At 44.8% G+C, this 9,917-nt stretch overlaps 1 long non-coding RNA gene across 1 annotated transcript; it reads left to right on the top strand.

Annotated features, from left to right (window-relative positions):
- Positions 1-5,534: 5,534 nt before the first annotated feature.
- LOC125506213 (uncharacterized) lies at positions 5,535-6,929 on the top strand. Its single transcript, XR_015602915.1, has 2 exons — positions 5,535-6,259; positions 6,341-6,929. It is a non-coding gene; the product is annotated as an uncharacterized LOC125506213 (long non-coding RNA).
- The last annotated feature ends 2,988 nt before the right edge of the window (positions 6,930-9,917 follow it).

The following is a 9,917-nucleotide window of genomic DNA, read 5'->3' as shown; positions in this document are numbered from 1 at the left end:
TACCCGAACACCCCCTAATCCAAGACTCCCTCACCCATTTTCTTGAGATCTTCTTCACCATACAGATGTGATAGAATGGCCCAGGTGCGACCGAAGACTTCATGGAGGTAGTAATGGTTTTTCTTCACTACATTGTGTGTAGCAGTCATGTTGTGAAGAAATGAACCAAACTAACGCTTAACCCATTTATGGTTTCGATCCACCTTCTGGTGAAGACTAAGCAGAAGCTCACGGTCAGTCATCACACGAGGAGCAGTGGCTTGAGGAGTAGACCTGGGTGCATTGGCAGCAGAGTCATGTGTGGCAGAGTCATCATTGGTGGAATAAGATGCAGCTTTGCGAAACTGACCATCCAATGGATGAATGCCTTCACCAATGACTGCAGCAGCCTTGCCCTTTTCATCAGTTGAAGTAAAAGGCTGCTTGAGGACTTCAATCGGGGGTAGATAGCTAAGGTGATTCTGAAAATCAGCCTTGTAGTTGAGTGAAGACCTTGTCCTGAGGAATCTCATAATCCAAGGTGCATAAGGTTTCAGCTCAAACTGAGAAAGTGTAGCATTTGCCAGAGTCCTCATGAAGAAATCGTGATAGTTGATAGGAATGCTATGAATGATGTTGAATAGCAGATTCTTCATGATGCCAACTACTTCCTCATCAGATGAGTCATGGCCTTTGATGGGACTCATGAAAGTGCGTTATATCGACTAGAGGGGGGGTGAATAGGCGATTTTTATGAAATTCTTCACTGAGGAATTTGCCGGTGAGGAAATTCCTTAGCGAAGAACTACTAGCAGCGGAATAAGTACTCAAAAGTAAACACAACAGAATACAAGCGTAGTTATCATGATGAAATGAAGACAGGCACAGAGTACAGGAAGCGTAATCACAGGATAACACAGGATGAAGACAAACAGACTGAAGAAATTGAACTGAGGAAATTGAGAAAGTCTTCAGTCAAAGTCTTCAAACACAGATATGAACAAACATACAACACAGTTATGATGAAATGAAAAGGTTGAGGAAATAGAACCAGTAAGCTCGGTGAAGACAATGATTTGGTAGACCAGTTCCAACTGCTGTCTCAGTTATACGTCTGGTTGGAGCGGCTGAGTATTTAAACTCGAGGACACACAGTCCTGGACACCCAGTCAAGGACACTTAGTCCAAGACACCCAGTCCTCACCGTGTTCTCCTTGAACTAAGGTCACACAGACCTCGTCCAATCACTCGTGGTAAGTCTTCAAGCGACTTCCAAACCTTCACAAACTAGGTCACTCGGCGATCCACAATTCCTCTTGGATGCTCTAGACCATGACGCCTAACCGTCTGGAAGAAGCACAGTCTTCAAAGGTAACAAGCGTCGGATCCACTCAGGATCAATCTCTTCAGTGATGCTCAATCACTTGGGGTTTGTAGGTGTTTGGGTTTTGGATTTTTGGTTTTTCCTCACTTGATGATTTTCGCTCAAAGTCCTCGGAGGATGGGTTGCTCTCAAATGACAAGTGTCAGTTCCTCTCGGAGCAGCCTCAACCAGCTAGTGGTTGTAGGGGGCAGCTATTTATAGCCTAGGGAGCATCCCGACATGATAAGACATAAATGCCCTTCAATGATATGACCGTTAGGTGGATAGATATTTTGGAACAGCTGGCGCATAGCACAACAACGGTCGGAATTTTGAGTACCAAAATCCTCAGGGCTATCATGTTCCTCACTATGTAGGCAATCCGCACTGGCGAATTCCTAACTCCTCAGTCAGGACAAATTCCTCAGAGACCAGAAGAACTTCGTCTCTATCACTGAAGAAATTGACTGAACTGTATGAGATTTTCAATGGCTTCACTCGAAGGGATTGGTAGGTGTAGGATTTTGAGTTGAGCATCACATGGAAATCTTTCCTTAGTATTTCCTCGACCCCCTTTAACAGTACGGTGTTTCCTATGACTCAAGAAAGAGAAAAACAAAACTATGAAAATGAAAGTCTTCAAGCTTCATATTTCTCGCATGAATATCAAGTCTTCACGGACAGACCAATTTCTTCACTTTCAAAGTCTTCATGAAAGTCTTCAGAAATACCAATATCTTCAGTCGAAGATATTCATTTTTAGGGGTCGACTTTTCCTGTAAATATCAAACTCCTCATAGACTTATAGACCTGTGTACACTCACACACGCATTAGTCCCTTAACCTATAAGTCTTCAATACACCAAAATCACTAAGGGGCACTAGATGCACTTACAACTCATTGTCCTCGTCAGAATGCGATAGACGGTTATGGGCACATAGAGTAAATCCTTCACGAGGAATTTGGTCCTTGGGGCTTGACCGGGCTTCAAAGGCTTCATTAACACTTGCATGTAATGAGCTGTGTGTTCTGGTTCATGATACAGGCAGCGAGCTCCTTCACTAGGTGGACTGATGGGCAGGGCGTGAAGCAATTCAGAGGCCGGTGCCTTATAGTGAGTATTTTCGGTCATCCAGTCCAAGACCCAGGTGTTGATATCTTCAGGATCACCTATGATATGCAATGTAGCGTAGAACTGAAGAATAAGCTCTTCATTCCAATCAACAATGTCAGAGCAAAAGTTGAGGAGGCCTGCATCATGAAGAACACTGAGCACAGGAGAGAAGCAAGGTAATGATTCCATGTCCACGTGAGGAATATGCTCATGGTAGAAGATTTTGTCTTTGTTGAAAAGCAGTGAAGAATAGAAGTTGGCCTGGCTTGCAGTCCAGAAACGCTTCCTCCTTAAACGAGTAGAGTCATAAGGATTGTAGTTAGTGAAGAACACGTGCTCGCCGAAGAAATCATTAGCCTTGAATTTCTGCTTCTTTGAGAATGGATCCTTTGGCTTGGGGTGAGGAGTGTCAGTCAATTGCATCACAACCTCCAGGATCTCGATCTCAGGTTCCACAGGCTGAGGAATTTCATGTGCTACTTCAGTGGCAGCCTGGGACTTCAATTCTTCATTTACATGATCTTCAGCACTGGTGGCTGGAATTTCTTCATGGACAGATGGTGTGGCATGTGGTTCATCAGATCCCATTTGTACAGTAGTTACTGGGGACTGAGGAATTTCCTATTGCGTTGGGGCTGCAACATTGGAAGTGAACTGTTCAGTTATCTTTACAAATCTGACTTTGGCTCCTAGCCAGTCAGCATAATAGCGATCAAATTCATCACTCAGTTTCTTGATTTCAGATTGAAGAGCAACAAGTTCTTCAGGTGAAAGCTTCAGAACGTTTTGCTTCAGAAAGCGCTCTTTCTTGTACTGCGCTTTCTTCACCCTCCTTCCCTGTTCAAATTTCCACTTCTCTTCATCAATGAAGTGAGTCAGTACATGACTTTGACCAGGGGCGAGGTTCAGCTCAGGCAGAGGTGTGTTGGGGTCCTTGTGCCACAAGTCAATTAAGTCTAGGATCAACTTCAGATCTAGCATTAATGGCACATTACTGCCTTTGGCTCTAGCGGCCCTGAGTTGCATGTCCCTGATGATTTCAGCAAGTTCTTCATCATCAGCCTCATCATCATCAGAGGGCACTTGGAAAGCAACTTGTTTCTTGTGAGGACTTGGTCGAGGACCTCATCCAGCAGAGGTCTTCTTCTTCAAAAGAGTGGGAGAAGCTGAGGAACTTGCAGAGACTCCTGAGGCAATAGATATGCCTGTGGTTCTTTGGCACGTGGCGAGATGCACAGGTGCTGAGGATTTGGTCGGAGTAGCCGAAGATTTTGGAGGAGGAGCTGAGGATTTTGTAGAAGTAGGAGCAGCGTGAGGAATTGGTCGTGAGGGCTTTGAGGAATCTTGTCGTGAGGGCATAGCTGAGGAACTTGGTCGTGACGGCATTGCTGGTGAAGCACTGGGCTTGTGAGCAGGCTTCTTTGGCATGGCCTTCTTCGGCTTTACAGAGGCCTCAACAGCAGCAGCGGTAGCAGAGTCTTCGTTGAATTTCCTCATTGCATCTTTTGCTTGTTTGGACAACTTGGCCTGGCGCTTGGCCCATTCGTCAGGATAATCCTCACCACGCTTGAGGCTGGTGGGATCAGCTATTTGACCATGTACCAATGGAGGTCTTGGGCATGGAGGATTTAGTGCAAATTTCTTCATATATTTGGGAGTGACATATATGTACTCCCTCCACTCTCTTGCCCACCTCCTCTCAATCTTTTGAATGCGCACCTTGCGCTGATTTTTATCTTCTTCAGGAGGTGTGCAATACCCAGCATAGATGTCCTCGGGTATTTCAAAGGCAGTGTTGACCTCAGGCCTCTTTCCTCCTTTATGTGGCTTCTTACCATCAACCATTTTCTTCAGTTGAGGAATTTGAACAATTGAATTCTCTGAAGAGGTATGCAACTTTTCTTCGAGGAACGCTGCAAATGAGTTAAGTTGATGAGAACCTAGTGATTCATCAGCTGACATGAGTACCTGTGAACAGAGTATAGTTGCAAGGAATTTGGAGAGGTCATATGCGTTCTTAGAAGATTTTTTTATAAAGATCAAGTTTAAGGAATTTGACCAGATGAGTCTTGAAGAATTTCACTAAGTGTTCTTTCTCTTAGGTTCCAGAGATGTATAGATCGAAAATCCACACATTTGAGGAATCTTGAAGAAAAACATAGCTTAGAGAAACGAATCAAGAACAGATGACATGTGAGGTGTTTTAGTGTGTGAAGATATGAAGAAAAACACCTTTGAGGATTTTGTAGAAATCATTTGAATCAAAGAGGGCAGTAAAAGTAACTTTTAATTACCCTGGACGAAGAACACGACGAACTGGTATGTGGAGATGTGAAGTTCGTCAGTGCAGATCTTCCACGCCCTAACTTGGCGGAGGAATACAGCTACGACGGCGGCGGAGTGAAGATTTCCGTGGCCCGCGCGAGTATGACAGCGATGAGGTCGAGGCAGTGAAGCTTTTCCTCACCAGCGATGATGATGTAGCGGCGGCGCTATTTGAGAAGCTCGAGCTGGAGAGAGGTAGAGCGGAGTAAAGGAAGTGAGGAAGGGGAAGGGGGTATTTATAGCCACGGTGAAAAACTGTTCGCCCGAAGAATTTGGACGAACGTGCCCCTGACCCTTCTTATTCGCTTGACATGTGTCACCCACGTACTGAGAAGTGGAGATCGTGTGCGATCGTGGGTGAATAGATAAGTATATCGTGGGATGCGGAACGGTTTGAGCGGCAAAGCCGAAAATTTAGATAAGATAGGTTTTAAAGTTCCGTTCGCAATTTCTTCAGCTGACAAGGACACAGTGAAGATTTTAAACGAGTTTCAAATAAAACGCACATAAAGAATTTGTGAACAGATTAGGTTGAGTATAGCATAGAGAGGGAAGGGTCCAATCACATTCATTTAGCAGAAAAATCAACTTGAAGAAATAGTCATAAATGAATGCTGTAGATGACATAAACTCATATATATATATATATATATATATATATATATATATATATATATATATATATATATATATATATATGGATCTATTCTAACAACACTTCTTCTTATTCTGATAACACCCGTACGCCCGCCCACCCGAACAGAACAGAAACAAACAGCCCACCCCACCCACCTCCACCCACGCGCACCCCACTCCCCACCTTCTCCTCGATCCCCCACCCCACCTTCTCCCCGCACCGGCGCCTCCCAGCAAGCCACCGCCCCGGCCATGACCCCTCGGCGCGGCGCCCCCACCCCCACCCCACACCGCCGCCTCCCAGCCAGCCACCGTCCCGGATCCGGTGGTGCCTCCTCCCACCACCGCCCTGCGGCCACCGGATCCGGCGGGATCCTCCTCCCACCCCCGTCCGGCCACCTACCCGGATGCGACCTCCTGAGCCGGCCACCTCCCTCCTCCCAGGTGCCCAGCGCAACTGCCGGCGTGGATCCGGGCATACCGCCCCCGCCGTGGCTTTCCCATCTTCAGGCTCCTCCCGCGGCCACCGGATCCGGCGGGATCCTCCTCCACCTACCTCCTCCCACCCCACATCGGCCCATCCTTGTTGAGCCCCCGCGCCGGTTCCCGTGGAGGCCCGGCCGGATCTCCTCCATCGCGTCCCTCCCCTCATCATCACCGGATCCCTGCATCTCTCCTTCCACCAGTGAGGGTTGCGGCGAGGAGTAACCTCCTCGGCTCCTACGCATCCGTCCTTGCGCTGCCCGAGATCCACGTCTACGGCAACCGGATCCACCTACCCCACGGCACGGGTGCTCCTTGCTCCGCCGCTGAAGGTTGCTGCTGCTGCTCATGGCACAAGGCAGAGCCCTATCCGCCTCTCCTCCAATTGTTGCAGTTAATTTGATTTTTGTGTTGAAGCTCACTGAATCTTGTTTTGTAGTTCGCTGTCAAATGAAAAATTGACCAAATTTCCTGGCGCGGCGTCGAGCAGTTGGTAGGGCGCGGCGTGCAGTTTCCATGCGTGGATAGGAAATTCCTGAGGCTGCTGCGATCCATTTCTTCCCTAGTGCACTGCAGATAACTCTGAAGCAATGTGGTTCAATTTCTAAAAAAATACACAAGAAATTCACTTATTTTCCCCTGTAGTGCACTTTTTTTCTTGCTATGTTTCACTTGAACGGTGTGCAACGGTGGTTTACTTCTGTTCTGTGTTGCAGGGATTTTTTTCACTTGTGTGGGAAAAAAGAAGGAAAATTAAACACCACTCGCCGACAAAGATAACGACCCCGAGCATCATGCGCGTGCAGTTCCTTTTGTGTATGCTTGCAATGCATTGTGTGTATGTGTGTAGTGCACCCCATCACTTCATGTTTTTTGAGAAAACAATTTGTATTGTCATACGTGGCAGTTTCACTTGTGTATATGCTTGCAATGCGGTTGTCTGTATGCGTGCAGTGCACTCCTGTGGTTTCCTTTGTAAAATGGCAATTAAAAAACATCACAAAGAAGTCCATTCCTTTTTAGATGTAGTTCACTAGTTTCTGTCGCAGGGTTTACTCTCACCAACGAAGCAGTTCTTTAGTCTTTATGGGTTCACTAACTATGACCTCGGAAAGCAGCTCACTTCTCATTACATGTGGTTCACTTGCTCAGTCCCTGCGGTCCACTTGCCCGGTCTACGCATGTAAAAAATATTGAGTTTGGAAAAAGCTCAAGCAGTTCATTTTCGATAGTGTCACGACCTGTTTACGGTAGTCTCGAGGTTCACTTTTTATAGTATTGCGGTTCATCAACACTTAACATGAAGTGCACTCCATCTCGTTTGGAAAAATTTGCGTCCCACAAAAAAGAAATCATGCAATGCACTTGTCTGTCCGCTAAAGTGCGGTTTTTAGTCTGAAGCAGTGCACTCCACCTCATTTTGGAAAATTTACGTCCCACAAAAAAGAAAACATGCAGTGCACTTGTTCGTCTGATGAAGTGCGGTGTCGTGGCCCGTTTACGGTAGTCTCGAGGTTCACTTTTCATAGTATTATGGTTCACCAACACTCACATGAAGTGCACTCCACCTTGTTTAGGAAAATTTGCGTCCCACAAAAAAGAAACCATGCAATGCACTTGTTTGTCTGATGAAGTGCGGTTTTTAGTCTGAAGCAGTGCGCTTTTCTGTCTGATGCAGTACCCACGTCGATTTGGGTGTCGCGAAAAACAGAGTGCCCGCATTTCGGTAAATTTAAAACTGCTCTTAAACCGTAAGGAATTAGAGAGAGTGTTCTACATGAAAAAGTTGCGTCTCGTCGATATCTTTCCAACGGCATATCATTTGAATCATTTCGACAAACGGTTTGTAAAATTTCGCGAAAAACGACCGCTGCCTCTCGTCGTCCACCGCACGATTTTCAAAATTAACTTAAAACTATAAGTAATCTCAAAACCATTTCTACATATGGAAGTTGCGCCTTGTCCATAGCTTTCCAACGACATATTACACGCCTCGTTTCGACAAACGGTTCAAAAACTGGAGCAAAAACAGTACCGAAAATTTCAAAATTTTTGAAAAACAGAGTTCCGCGATTTAGTAAATTTGAAACTGCTTTTAAACCGTAATGAATTAGAGAAAGATTTATATATGAAAAAGATGCGTCTCGACGATATCTATCCAACGGCGTATCATTTGCTTCATTCCAACAAGCGGTTTAGAAAAAAACACGAAAAAACGCTCGCTGCCACTCGTCATCCACCGCACTATTTTCAAAACTGCTCTTAAACCGTGTGGAATCTCGAAAAGTGTTCAACATGTCGAAGTTGCGCCTAATCCATAGCTTTTCAATGGTATATTACACGCCTCATTCCGATAAACGGTTAAAAAATTAGAGTGAAAACAGTACCGAAAAAATAACGCGTGCAGTTTTTTCCGACGAGAAGTTCACTAGTCTCTATTGCAGTGCTCGTCGTCAAAATGATGCAGTGCGCTTCTGTTGAGCGTGCAGTGCCGAAGTGGTGTGCAAAATAGTTATTCTGCTAATATTAGCAGAATAGACCGTCTGTATATATATATAACACTGAAGACAATGCAAAGTTGAAGAATTTGAACTGAGGAATTTCAACACAAAAAAAACTCAAATTGAGGATTTTCAACTTTTGGTGGTGGCGTGACCCACCATATAAGAATGATGATTTCAGACACTGCGTATAATTGTCGTAGGGTTTTGAGAATCAAATTCTTCGTTAATTTCTTCACACTTAGAGTGTTATTCTTCATTGATTGAAGAAAAACGTTTATTCATGTGTTGCACATCTAAGTCATCAATTTTGCATAAGTGTTAGGATGAGTGTCCTTTTCAAAGAACATTCAAAGATTCTAAGATATTTAGCTCACACCGCAACTTGCTAAATCTCTTCTCATTCAAGGGCTTTGTGAAGATATCGGCTAGCTGTTCTTCAGTCTTCACATGCTCAATAGAAATGTTGCCCTTCAACACATGATCACGAAGAAAATGATGACGAATCTGAATGTGCTTTGTCTTCGAGTGCTGAACTGGGTTGTGAGCAATCTTGATGGCACTCTCATTGTCACGGAAGAGAGGCACATTCTTCATGTTGACGCCATAGTCCTTGAGAGTTTGCTTCACCCATAGCAATTGAGCACAGCAAGAACCAGCGGCAATGTACTCAGCTTCAGCAATAGATAGTGATACGCAGTTATGTTTCTTCGAGGACCAACAGACCAAAGATCGTCCGAGGAAATGACATGTACCAGATGTTGATTTGCGGTCCACACGATCACCAGCATAGTCAGAGTCAGGATATCCAATGAGATCAAAAGCCGAGCCCTTGGGGTACCATAATCCAAGTGTTGGTGTGTGAGCTAGATATCGAAGAATATGCTTCATAGCCTTATGGTGTGATTCCTTCGCTGTAGCTTGAAATCGGGCACACATGCAAACACTAAGCATAATATCTGGCCTAGATGCACATAAGTACAATAAAGAACCAATCATGGAGCGGTATACCTTATGATCAAAGTCGATACCATTTTCATCAGTGCACAGATGGTCATTTGTGGGCATAGGAATTTTGACGCCTTTGCAATCTTGCATGCCGAATTTCCTCAGTACATCCTTGAGGTATTTCTCCTGAGATATGAATATGACATTGCGTTGTTGGCGAATTTGAAGACCTAAGAAGAATTTCAATTCTCCCATCATAGACATTTGATATTCTTCACTCATCATATAGGCAAATTCATCACTATAACGTTGGTCAGTACAGCCAAAGATAATATCATCAACATATATTTGGCACACAAACAATTCACCATCATAAGATTTAGTGAAAATAGTAGGGTCGAGTGAACCGGGTTTGAAGCCTTTCTTCATAAGGAATTCCTTCAAAGTATCATACCACGCCCGTGGGGCCTGCTTGAGGCCATAGAGGGCCTTATTGAGTCTGAAGACTTTGTCAGGATGCTTTGGATCTTCAAAACCTGGGGGTTGAGCAACATATACTTCTTCCTC

The sequence above is a fragment of the Triticum urartu genome, chromosome 5A (genome assembly GCF_056163025.1).
Source record: "Triticum urartu cultivar PI428250 chromosome 5A, HENAU_Tu73, whole genome shotgun sequence".
NCBI classification, from domain to species: Eukaryota; Viridiplantae; Streptophyta; class Magnoliopsida; order Poales; family Poaceae; genus Triticum; species Triticum urartu.
This window is presented reverse-complemented; position numbering and strand designations above follow the sequence as displayed.